The sequence below is a fragment of the Solea solea genome, chromosome 18 (genome assembly GCF_958295425.1).
Source record: "Solea solea chromosome 18, fSolSol10.1, whole genome shotgun sequence".
Taxonomy (NCBI): domain Eukaryota; kingdom Metazoa; phylum Chordata; class Actinopteri; order Pleuronectiformes; family Soleidae; genus Solea; species Solea solea.
In genome coordinates, this window is record NC_081151.1 from 2462174 (window position 1) to 2475721 (window position 13548).

Here is a 13548-nt window from a genome sequence, read left to right on the forward strand (position 1 = left end):
TGTGTGTGTGTGTGTGTGTGTTTTTTACATTTGCATATGCAGTGACTTTACATTTCTATTGGATTACATGAATAATGTGGAGGGAAAAGAACGATTCCCGTCTTTGGTTTGGCTACAAAAGCACTGGGTTCAGAAGTCATCAATTAAAGGATCCCAGTGGAGGTTTTAGTGGTGCCACAGAGTTCCCATTTTGTGCGTTTTTTGTGCTGCGTGCACACGAACGTGCTGGTGATGCAAAACACATTTGTGCCGTTCTGTTGATGGACCACTGGCCGTGGTAGTATGCCAAGAAAATGCATGTAATTTACTGTGTAGCCTGTCCTTTTCTGCATGAACTGCTGCCACATCACAGGACTTTTATTCATTCATTCATTCATTTATTTATTTATTTATTTTAGTAGAGGGAGACCGGCAAAGTCAGAATTTAGCTACTTTGTTGCATTCATATAACAATAAATGTCACACTAAAATGTCTTACAATGAAAATGATCCAGAGGAAGAAATTAGTGACAGTGAAATTAACTTGTCATGTTTACACACCAGTAGTGACGACACACGTAAACCACCACTGCTCCTGCACCCGGGGGAAATGGTGGTTGTGTACCTTGCACAGCAGCCCTCGACCTGTCCCGAGATTTGAACCAGTGACCCTCCACTTACAAGCCTAGCATGAAAAGTGGTTAAACGTTAAGTGAAGCTCTTTAATGGTTTGACATGGTTGGACTCACTTGTAAGTGTAATAGGGTTAAATAATATTCAATCAATACATTTATAATGTTATTAAAATAAAAATGATTTGATTTTCTTTGCTTTAGAAAAAGCCTTTTATTTAAGGCAAGGGCCTTGCTTTACAGACGCCGCCATCTTGGATCGTACCGTGTTTCTGTGGCAGTATAAGAGTATTTTAAAGCCGAACAGTCTGCAGTCGCACCATTAGATTTAACTCATTCTTACACATTTGGAGCTTTAATAGACCAAAAAATAGACCTTATTATGATGAACGTGTTGGTGCAAATCTTGTAGTGGTTGTACATGGTATTGTCATTTCATCACATGGCGGAGAAGGATTTCTTCTTCTCATACACATTCCTAAATAAAACTATGTGGCTGTATTATCAGAATTCTATCTATTCGGCGTAATAACATTTGGAGAGTCTAGTCTATGATGATTAAATTATATAATAATTCCCTTCATGTGCAAGATGGCAGCAGAAGTCAGCGGCGTCACGGTGGGCCAAGACACACAGAGCCACAAGCTGATATATATATATATATATATATATATATATATATATATATATATATATATAGCTGATATATATATATATATATATATATATATATATATATATATATATATATATATATATATAGCTGATATATATATATATATATATATATATATATATATATATATATATATATATATATATATATATATATGTGTATATATATATATATGTATATATATATATATATATATATACATATATATATAAGTATATGAAGACAGAAGATATGTGGGTCTGATCAAGGACAGTACACGCATGCTTTAAGACCGAATGTTGTCATTCCAGTTTTCAGAAAAGCACCAGAATGAGGGATAAATGGCCTCGAGTCATCGGATTTCCATTAGGGAAGATGTTTGTGGAGTGATTGGCAGTGATACCAGAACCGCTCTTAAACGGTCAGAGAAGATGAAGGAGAAGAAAGCAGTGGATGCAGTGGAGCCCGTTCCAAGAGTAAATCTGACTGTCAACAACGTTCGCCTGTGATCGGGCCCCGCAGAGCGACGCTCGCCACATGCCTCGCTCTCAGGGAGGGAAGCAGAGAAACGGCAGGAACCTGATAGTGTTCACTAGTCTGTTCAGACATTTTCTGCTCGACTGCAGAGGAAGACACCACTGTTGTCACTCGGCTGACATGATTAGAGACTCAAAGTAGTAGAGTGTTCTAGTAAACCAGAAATCCCTCATGAACAAAATGAGAACCAGAGTGTAACCAAGAAGACAACGATGAGGGAAGGGCAAGGACTCCCAAACTCTGAGGGACAGAATCGCAGGGAAAAGTGGAGTTATAAACGTTTAAATCAGTTATAAAGTAAAAGATAACAATAGAGTACAAAGTGGACTGAACTGACTAAACTGGTGAATCGCTTTAATGAAGCTACTGAGCTCTTACTTCCTTTAATGTGTCTTTCTCACAAAAAAAGACTTTAGTTTGGTCATTGCCGTCATGTCGGACAGCCTGTGGACAGGTGGAAGGGAACTGGGCTCGCAACCAGAGGGCTGCTGGTTACGTCTGAGGTGTGATGATCACCTCGCTGTCGTACAAGGTTTTGGCGGAAGCACTTAAAGATATTATACTTAACATTTCTGTATCAAATGTGTACAACCACATTTATACATTACCGTATATGACAGTTACACATTTTGGGACATGGGAATACAACCAGCGCGTTGTCTTTAGCTTTTTTGTTGTTTTATTTTGTGTATTTGTCACTAATGGATTGTCGTTTTCTGTGCACTCTGCTACTGAAGCTCAACAATTGCCATGATTCCAAACTATAGGTTGTGATTGTTTTCCGCTGCGAGACTCACAGCAGCACAAACTATACGCCATGTGTTTAACATAAGTCTCTGAAGTGCAGTTTTATTTGGAGTATGTATTACCTCAAAGGCCGGATCACTGAGCTGACAGAAGAAAAACTGCATCCAACAGCATTTTTTCCATCAAGTTGGTATAGTGCAGTATAAGTACAATAAAAAACAAACAGAATCCACGGCGTCTCGTCACGGGTCGGTTAATCTAATCGTGACAGACATGTTTTGTTCTGAGCTTTGGTCGAAGTCGCGTCGACGACAGAAGCACAGAAAGTGCAGCAGCTTTATTTTGGAAACCCTCCGTGTTTGTGAGCTCGCAAACCTGCGTTTGATTTGCAGTCTTGACCTCGGGATCACATCATAATTTTTTAAAACGAGTTCACTCCTCATTAGAAGTGAGAAAAGTGATGGAGCGACGGGGTGGGGGTGTGTGGGGGGGGGGGGAGTCAAAGAGGGAGAAGCTGAGAAATAAAGATAAATGGGACATGAAGAATAGACGGAGAGAAACAGTGAGAATGAAGGAGTGCTTGGTTGATGTGAGCCAAATGACAGGCGTTGGGACATGAATGTGAAAACTTAATGGGTCTGGCCTCTGAAGTGGGCCTCCCCGAGTCAAATGAAAAGCCTGTGGAGCTGGCTCCTGTGATGGATGAAGCGTTGTGCTTCTCCAGCCCTGACAGATTCTGGGAAAGCGTTTGAATCATCTCCGACCCCGATTAAGAAATGAGAGCAGAACCAGCGCTTGCTCGTCTCATTCCTGAGGCGACAGTTGGAGCTTTTCAAATGTTGTGCGCTCGCAGCCAGACAGCCATTATCTACAACACACAGTACGATATTTAGAAGATCAATACTGGAAACATCAACAAGCATAACTGGAAACAGTGGTCTTATTACAGAGACAGCAGCTTCCACGGATCATACAAAGACCTGGGACTCAGCCCATGTGTCCCTGTCGAAGAGATGTTGGTTTCTAATTGGTACCATCTACTCTCAGAGTGACATCACTGGAGTCCTAGCAGAAGTGATGGAGACCAGATGGTGAGGAGATGATGATGATGATGATGAGCTTTGCATCTTTTCACCTCTCATCCATTTTTTCTTTTCTTATCTTTTTCATGGCTGGGGTTGATTCTCATCAAGAAAAATTGCCTCTCGCTTCCCACCCAAGACTAAATCGATGTCCACTGACTTCACCTCACACATCCCTCACGCTGCACTTGCTCTGATTGATCCTTCAGGATCAGTTGTCGTTGCATATTGCTGATAGATTGATTCGGCCGCAAAAGATTGTGCTCTGATTTTCATAAAGTGGCTTGTGGTGGGTAGCTGCTGCTTCTGCTGCTTCTTCTTCTTCTTCTTCTTCTGCAATTCCTCGACCTCTAATTAACACCTCCCTCATGTCCTCCCCCCTTCCTCCCGCTATCATTTCCCAAAAGTGATTCATCACAGCCGCACACGTTGTCCTGTGCGAAGGTCGAACATTTTCAGCCCCTCACACTCGCACATGCAAACACAGACAAATGCAGAAACGCATTGATCCTGCAGGCAGGATGGTGTTCATTTCAGATTCCTGTTAGGATCCATACACCTCATTGATTTCACCATCTCCTCTGATTAGGCAATTGAGGAGAACGTACCAACTTTTCGATGAGCCTGATCGGGAGGACTCGTCCCAGAGGACCGCTGATAAAAACGAGAAAAAGTGTAAAAAATGATCATTCGCCGTGTCCTTGTTTGTTCTTTCACGCAGACGTCGGTCTGTAATTATTCAAAACAGACTTTTTACTTCATCTGCCTGGTTGTCAAACTCTACACGTGTGTAAAATCCATTTAAGATACAAGTTCTTGGTCAAAGTCACGCACAGGCGGCTCCTTGAAAAGCTCTTGTGAAGATGAGTTAAACGCCGGCCTTCACCAGATTGTTGCAGTGCCACGCTCTAGTTCAAACTCTACTGTTTATTTAATTACGTGTCTGTCTGAAGCTCAGGTCGCTCGTCCTCTGTTAACCTGTTCTTTTCCTGTTCATCTGCTTTCACTAACTGTCACACACACACACACACACAGAGCCAGGAAATCACATTCTTTTTTTTCATGCCCTTCTTCTCTTCGTTGTACACGTGTGGATGCATAAGCGGACTTCCTCGTTCAACCTCAAGCAACTTTCCATGGCTACCGTCTCCTTCACTGTCTATTTTGACTGCACTGTGAAGTGTTGCTGGTGCAGCAAGCGTGCACAGGTGACATTGAAGTGGAGTTGTGTGCAGATTTGTGTGTCTGTGTGTGGCCCGGGCGGAACAACGTGGAAATGGACGAACGACAGAACGTCTCGTGGATCCACAGAGCGTATGACCCCACGCACCCTAAAGCTACGTCTCCAATTGAAAGATACAGTAACGCTTTAGATTAACACATTTTCACCGTTAATTAGTTGCTTATTCACATGCAAATTAGTAACATATTGGCTCATAATTAGTTATTATGAAGTACTTATTAATGAATAGTTATTCTCTAATGAATATGGTCTGTTCTTACACAACAAAACAGAAAACTACAAGTGTAAATAGTGTCTAAATAACTCTAAATGAATCTTTGTTACTTAGAATATGTTCCATGTGACATCTTGATCACGACTAACTCACTTGTAGTTGAACATTTATTTACCAACACATGTTCCCTAATCTAAAGTTGCCTCCTTTTCCTGTTCTTGAGATATTACCACCTTATAAAGTCCATACTAAGCAAAGCATATTGAGATTACATTACATTACATGTCATTTAGCAGACGCTTTTATCCAAAGCGACTTACAATAAGTGATTGTAATTCATACACAACAACTTCCTTACTTACTACTAATAAGCAATAATTCTGAGGTTATTGAGGGAAAACTCTTAGTTAATGGCGTACTGGCGTATTAATAAATACTAAATAATGACTAATTAAGTCAATATGTGACTAATTTGCATGCTAATAAGCAACTCATTAATACTGAATATGTGTTCCCTAATCTAAAGTGTGACCAAAGATACATTATCAGTCATATAAATGAAGATTACATAACATGGTTTGGCTGTGTGTCTTGCTTGTTTATTTTATCGTTGATGTTGCAGAAGAAAAAAGGCGTTCAGGATGAGGAGTGACCACCGTGATGGCACTCGTAATGTTATATCTGGGGAGGCATTGACCCGAGTGGCTGGAGTGGAAACTTACACAAATCCAATAAACAGCAGGACGCAGCAGCAGCAGCTAACATTGGCCCACACTCTCAGAGCATTAGGACTGCTATAAATACTACGCAGTACATGTTATTTATCTGTGTTTATCATAACCTGTGAATCCAACAAACTAACGCACTTATACAGCAGCAGACTGTTTGACCTGCAGCTCCACACGAGTTAGTTGTGGAAGTTATTCATTTTATGTCAAGGCAGAAGGCAACAGCAACATTGCGCTAGTAAAGCACACTTCAGAAGCACTTTATATTAAGGATTTAAGTACATATTAAGCACGTATTAACACCTTATTCTACCTCTATTACGACATGAATTAAGATTTTTCCTGATTAAGGTGTAAATGCGTGCTTAATAATGACTAATAAAAGGCTTGTACTTACATGCATGTGTGGTGAAATGTGTTCCTTTAATATAAAGTGTTATATTAAAACAAATTCTACTGCATGAAAAACCCGCTCACTCCTGCCCTCCTGACCCTGTGCTGCCACTGTATACACACAAATGCCCCTTCAATCAGGTCTGATAGTATTGCTCGACAGAGCCCATTTTCAGATACAAATAATGTTAAACCAAAACAATCAGAGATGGCAGACTTCACCCCATTCACGCAACAAGCCTCTGGCGGCCTCTGTTGGTCATGATGGCAAGTGCGAAAGCAGACAGACAGAGCCCGAGGTCGATCCACTGGACCAGTTATGAAACTTTTTGTCAGTAATATTCACGTACACGCCCACGTTTATAAACCCCCAGGTCGATAAATACCGTAAATCCCCTTTAAATATTCTCCGCAGACAAAAAAAACTCGAAGCCACCCGCAAAATTTAGAAATTTCCAAGCTCACAGACCTGTTTTTCCTTGGTTATAATTGCTAAGCTGTGATTGGACGGCTGCAGTTCAGGGGAGGATTGGAGCAAACAGTGAATTAGTGGAAAAAATAAAAGGCCCAACAGCAATACTTGTATGCCTCCGCTGACATCAATGGATTTGTGGTGTACACAAAGCAGTGGAACGTGTTCTGCTCAATGATTTTTCGAGCAGACCGACAGAGAGCAGACGTGAAGCTCGTCTGTGCCTGTGACACTGATCTCATGCAATGACCTGGAACTGCTTCTAAACAAACAGGTCCGACCACAGAAGTGGATCAAGTCATAGCAACAGAGGGAAAACTGTCCAGGCATTCTTCCCTGTCTGTGTCAACAATGACACACCTCTGCTCCAGTCTGCGCCCTCCTTCACACTGCTGCTGCTGCTGCTGCTGCTGCTGCTGCTGCTGCTGGGAGTGAAAGAGTGAAAACAGGACTGTGTCACACTGTAAAGCCAAAATCACATACTCTCCAGAAAGCTTTTATTCATGCTCCTTCACTGTCTTGTGCAGGGCATAATCCCAGCCTTGCTTGAGTCTCTCTGTCTCTCCCTCTCTCTCTCTGTCTCGCTCTGGTCCCACTTGCCTTCTCTCTTCAGAGGGATATAAAGCTGCAGTTGAAGAAGTAGCCCACCCTTGGGGTTGAAAGCTTGTATCCCATCCAACCCTGAAAGCTGTTTTCACTCAAAACATTGTCAGCTCGCCCAAACATGTCATAGGAAGTTATTTGTAACAAGGGGGATAGGGAACTATCCTTTAGATCTGTCATCGGGCTCTGGAGGGGAAGCTCGCCACTCACTGGCCGCACACCTCCGCCGGCCAATCACAGGGCAGGGAGGAAAAATAAACAGGCGGCGCTGTCCCTGAATGGACACTGGCCGGTTTCATCATTGGCCATTTGTGCCGCGGGCGATGGTGACAGTGTTGTTAAGAATGTTTGTGCTTTCTAGTTTTGCTCCACATTCACTATTGTCTTTGCCGTTTATGACCTCTTTCACACACACACACACACACACACACACACTACTGCAAGAAGTCGATCAATGCGATCAATGAGAATGAGATTCATTTTATGTTTTATTGCCCAGTTTATGATGATTTGAGGAATGTATTTTTTTACTAAAACGTCTTTATTATTTATTATTTATTTGTGTTGATTTCTTTTGGTTCGATGAATATGAAAAACTTCAGCTTTAAAAGGGAACATATTTTTGGAGGCAAATTTTCTTGGTAAAGCCTGGGAAAGAAGGAGGAATATTTAGTTCCAAGATCACGCTGTATAATAATTTGTATTTTGAATGTCATGTACTCTGTGATGGTGTCTTATAAACCCATTGCACTTTGTGTGCAGGACACAAAAAAACAAAATAAATGAAATGGAATCTTCGATACATATCAAGAGACTATGTCATCAACGTTAATCAATGTAATTAAAGATCATTACATAAAGGCTGTTAAACAGGAACATAATTATGCCATTTATAAGCTTTAAAAAGGACATTAGAATAAAAGTAAGGTATTCGAGGATTAGCTGAACAAATGATCTCTGCTGTGAGTCAGTGCAGCGAGTCCTGGTGATTGAAGCAAGTCACGACTACAGATCAGAGGCGCGAGGGCTGACAATAAGAGGAGTCAACAATCAGAGGAGGAACATCTGCTCAGCTGGAAAAGTATCACAGAAAACCCACTTGGTGCACTTCTCCTCCATCATCAGGAATGCCACAGCAATCAAACTGACACTTATTTTTATTTATTTTTATCACAGACGAAGAATAGATATGATTAATGTGGACAAATGCTTTTTTTTTTGTCCGAATCATGCACACACACACACACACACACACACACACACGGACACTATGACAGTAAGCTGTGCAGCAATCACTTGTTATTTCCATTATCCATCATATGTTTATTTCCACCATGTTTGGATGACGGTCAGAGAGAGAGAAGAGAGATGAGACGGTCACATGACAAGACTAAACCAATGGAGCCACAAACCCACTTTGACCAGTCCAGCCTCTCATTACTGCTCCTAACACACACAGCAGCATAAATATTAGCCAGAATAATGACTGAGCTGCAGAAAAGGGTGGAATCCTCCCTGCGGCTGGACCTGATCCTAACACACACACACACACACACACACACACAGGTAAAAAAAACATGTGAAGTTGCACTGGAGTAATCAAACTAAATGAAGCCAGTTAAATGTTGGAGCCTGTGGTCGTCGGAATATAAAGAGAAGAGTCACAACCTCGTCCACACACGTTTGTCAGAGCAGCACACACACACACACACACACACACACTGGCTCTGTGGGTAAAAGTGGCTGCATGGGTGTTAGAGGGGCGCCACTGTGGTCGGACTGGACTGTCTGGGAGCATAAAGTGGCCTTCTCATGGTTCCCCACTCGCCTGGGTGGTCTGACTCTGCTCTGTGTGTGTGTGTGTGTGTGTGTGTGTGTGCGGACAGGGATGGACATACATTCATCCTGCAAAGGTGAGATAAGTGGCTGTGTGTGGTGGCAAAGGGTGGCAAGACAGCCAGGGCAGTGCCCACACATGGAGTGCCACAAGTCCCGCTGACCGTCCCACTTTTAAACACACACACACACACACACACACCGGACACACACACACACACACACCCAGCCCCCATGCATGCAGAACAAATATTTTGATATAGACGGGCAGACGACGGGGCGTCTCCTCCTCTCCAGCAGTTTTACTTATGGTGTGAGGCTGCGCTCAGCACAGGATGCTCTCGGTATGCCCAAACAGGAGCAGAGAAAACCTCAGCCACTTTTAGAGTCTATCAGTCCTCTGCCAGCCCCCTAAACCCCCCCAACCTCTCCCCCCTCGATGACTCTGGAGGCACAAACACAAACACTGAACCGTCAGGCGGTGGAGCGAGGAGGACACAAGATTCCTTGGGTTTCTAAGTTGTGGCAAAAAGGAAAAAAATAAACTTTTTTTTCCCCTACCAAAGAGATTTCAACAGGCAGATATGTACCGCCGTCGCCTTTCCAGTTACACTGAAAACAAAACAGTGTCATTCTCTCTCTCTCTCAGAAGTACCGGGCTATTTTGGTTTCCAAAAATATTTTCTAAGCTCCTGAAGAGCTGCTTTTATATATCTGTCGCCCTTGCTGTTTGAAAGTGAGTGTCAACTGAAAAGGACCATTCACAGAGCAGAATCAAAGTGTTTTTCACCACGTTAAACGGGAGGGAGGGAGGCGGGGGGCAGGGCCACCTCAGTGCTCACTGCAAACTTTTACCTCCACAACATCAGCGTCGTCTGTAACTTAAGACATTAGTGGTCATGTATGTTAAAAGCAGGCCATTTGAACAGCTTTGTAAACCACTTTGTGGGGATTTACTTTGCAGAATCAAAACATGGAGCACAATGGAAACGCTGCAATTCTATGGCACTTTTAATCTGCATTGGTTATCTTTTATCGGCTGCTTCAGGACTGAATGGGTAACTTTTATGTAATTATCTGCTGTGACACTGGACGATCACTCACTTCCACAAACTATACATCACATCACAAACTGGCATTTGAGCCATTGCTCGTGTACACGTTGATTGTTGCATCTCAGGTTATTCTATTGTGTAGCTACTGACAACTAAAAACCACTGTTGCTTATTGATCAGTTTGTCTTTGGAGAACCATGTCGTATGCCTCCACTACCCAGCTGCGATAAGCATTTATCCCAAAATAATCACCGTGGTTATTCTTATCGATATTGAGATCAAGATTATTTATTGCTCTTAGTTACAAAGTTACTTTTTATTTCCCATATTCCCTGACAGAGAGAGAGAAAGGTCTTTGCTCACTCCCGTGCAAGACAGACTGCATCTACGTAACTTGGAGCTGCATGGTGCAGGAACAGCAGCAGATGCAGACACTTGTTTGGGGAGCGATTGATTTGCTTTGAATTCTGTTGGTTTTAGCACACATTTTAAATATCAGACAATGAAAAACCATGACTGCTACTGAATGTCCAGGTTTATTTTTAGTAGGAGAATCCACTCCTGAAACTTGTTGCGGGTGCTTTTTCAGCCATAGTCCAACTGTATGCAGCGGCCTCACTTTACTAGCACTATTTAGCTGTTATGCTTCCTTCATCAGTCCTGACATAAAATGCATCTTATGAGCTTAATCAGCCTTGTGTGAAACATTTGACAGTGGTTTGAATGTGACAGACAAAAGAAAAACTACAGCTACATTAAAATATGACACACGTCGTCTTTAAGAACGCTGCTTTGTTGTTTACATGTTTCTCTGCCTCGTCCATGCATGCAGGCAGAGTTAAGGGAGCTGCATTTATTATTGATCAGGCTATTTGCAAATGTCCTTATTGAGTAATAAACAGTCGTATATAGACGGCCGGTGCATTAGTGGCAGCAGGAGCGCCAGGCGGACAGCCGAGGCCTATCAGTCACCATCACTCCCAACGTGACGAGACTGATTATAGGTTCTTATTAAGCTGTATTGATTACTGCCAGGGGGAAATGAGTGTGCTAGAGAGAGACTGTTGATCTGTATAGGGAGAGACTTTTACAACTCCCTGCACTATAGCACTCTGTACTGTAGTAAAGAACACTAGTGGACAGTTTGAAGCTGTTTACAACATTTGTCTATAAGCAGTGTTTGTTATGATGCTTTGTTTAAGGCTTCTTCTTTCAGCTTTTCATCTGCCTCCATCTTGCCCTCTCACTTGTGTCCTCATGTCCTCCCTCACTACATCCATGAACCTCCTCTGTGGTCTGCCTCTTTTCCTCCTGCCCTCCCAGCTCCATTTACAACATGCTTTGTCACGATCCCTCCTCCTGCACGTGTCCATCCATCTCAACCTCGCCTCTCTTGCTTTACATCCAGACCGTTCATCCTGAGCTGTCCTTTTAATATGTTCATTTCTAATCCTGTCCATCCCGCTCACTCCCAACAACATTCTCAGCATCTCCTCCTCCTGTCTTTTCGACAGTGTCACTGTTCTTCACCTCTCTTGTGCACCGTCCATGGGTTTGGAAGTTTGACCCCAGGTATTTGAACTCGTCCACTTTACGTCTACTTCTTCTTCATCTTTATTGTACTACCACCAACACACAATATACTTGTGTCTGTACCTTCCTTCTCTCATCATATCAGCCAGCTCTCACCTCATAGTCCCGTACATTTAGTCCTTACACTCGCTGCCTCCGTACACGCCTCCCCCCCCCCTCTCCTCTGCCTTTGTCTTCGGCCAACAGTAGCACCATTTCCTTCTGAACCCTGTTGGTCACTATGGCGGTCGTTGTTAACCTGGACCTCGACCGATCCACTATGTCAGTACTATTTACAGTGCTGTTTATAGTTAACCGCATATTTGATTTGGCAAAGGTTTTACGCCGGATGTCCTTCCTGATGCAACCCTCCCGATTTATCTGGGCTTGGGACCAGAACTAGCTGGGTCTCTGTTTCACCCTATATTTATATATATGTATATATATATATATATATATATATATATATATATATATATATATACATATGTTGTATATTATGATGGAACGGAGTGTTTTCACTCTATCAGGGAAGTCATATTTACCATCAAATTCCATCAGTGGTTTCCAGCTTTTATCATCCCAATAATTACGGCTGTCCAGCTATTGAATAAACTTTCAAAGTGGTAGCACTCTGAGATGCCAGAGCCACCCCAAACACACCACTTTTGGGGGCCGAGGGAACAGCTTGCAGGCTTTGGGAGCCATGTGGGTAACCTACCATGCACCACACACACACACGCACACACACACACGCACACACGCACTATTCTTTCTTTCTTTCCCCCAAACCAATCATTATACCCATCCTGCCCACAGCTCGAAAGTCCTCAGGTCCACAGAAACATACTTAGTTGTGGTTGAAGAAGCACTTACATCCACTCAGCACTCTGCCATTCCCTGCCCAAGATGATACCGTTCTGGTGGGGGAGATCTTCTTTTATGAACTTCCTGCAATCATCCATCAGGCTGCTAAAAAGAAATGGATGGATATATGTGGCCACAGTCTCTAACCTCAAGGAAAGGCTAATGCAAGGGGGCTTTTCTGCGCCCGGTGCTCGGCCACCGTTGCAGAACAAGTGATGCCATCAATTATTAAAACACCGTCGGGGTTTAATATTTAATGTTGACGACATGTAATTTACACTCGAGAAATCGGGGGGTACAGACCGAGATAATCAAGTGCATTTGTTCCTGGGAGTGCAGGAGGTGTTACATGAATCCCATCAGGTGAACTCTGACGTCACGGATAATCAGCAGAAAAGTTTGGAGCCACCACATTTTTAATGCATCATTTATAATGTGAACCGAAACAATAAGGGGATTTTTTGTTTCTTTTTATAGTAAAGTTGAAACCCTGGTGGGTGGAATATTCATCTCTCGTACAATACTGCTTTTGATGAAACTCTTACGCAAGGGCAACTATTTTTAAACCACATCACTCACACGCAAAATGTGCCTCGGAGCTAAATTATACTTTAATATATGTGCAATATCAACCAAGTAACGTTTGGCAACACACCAAAATAAAGATCCTGACCAGAATTTCATCACATCTCTACACCCACTGCATAATAATACAAAAAAGAAGCAGACCACTATTGCGTGGCAGCATAATAGCAAATGTGCTTTATTGTATATCCAGCGATCCTACAGTCCTATTCATACAGAGCCAAGAAAAACAAAGCAGTGGCATCAGCGAACAAGACTCCAGCACGCTGCAGAAAGTCCTTTCACTCCGCCGACCTGAGCTGTGGCAGTAACTCCAGGATTTAAATGAGGTGGTGAACTTTGAGTTAA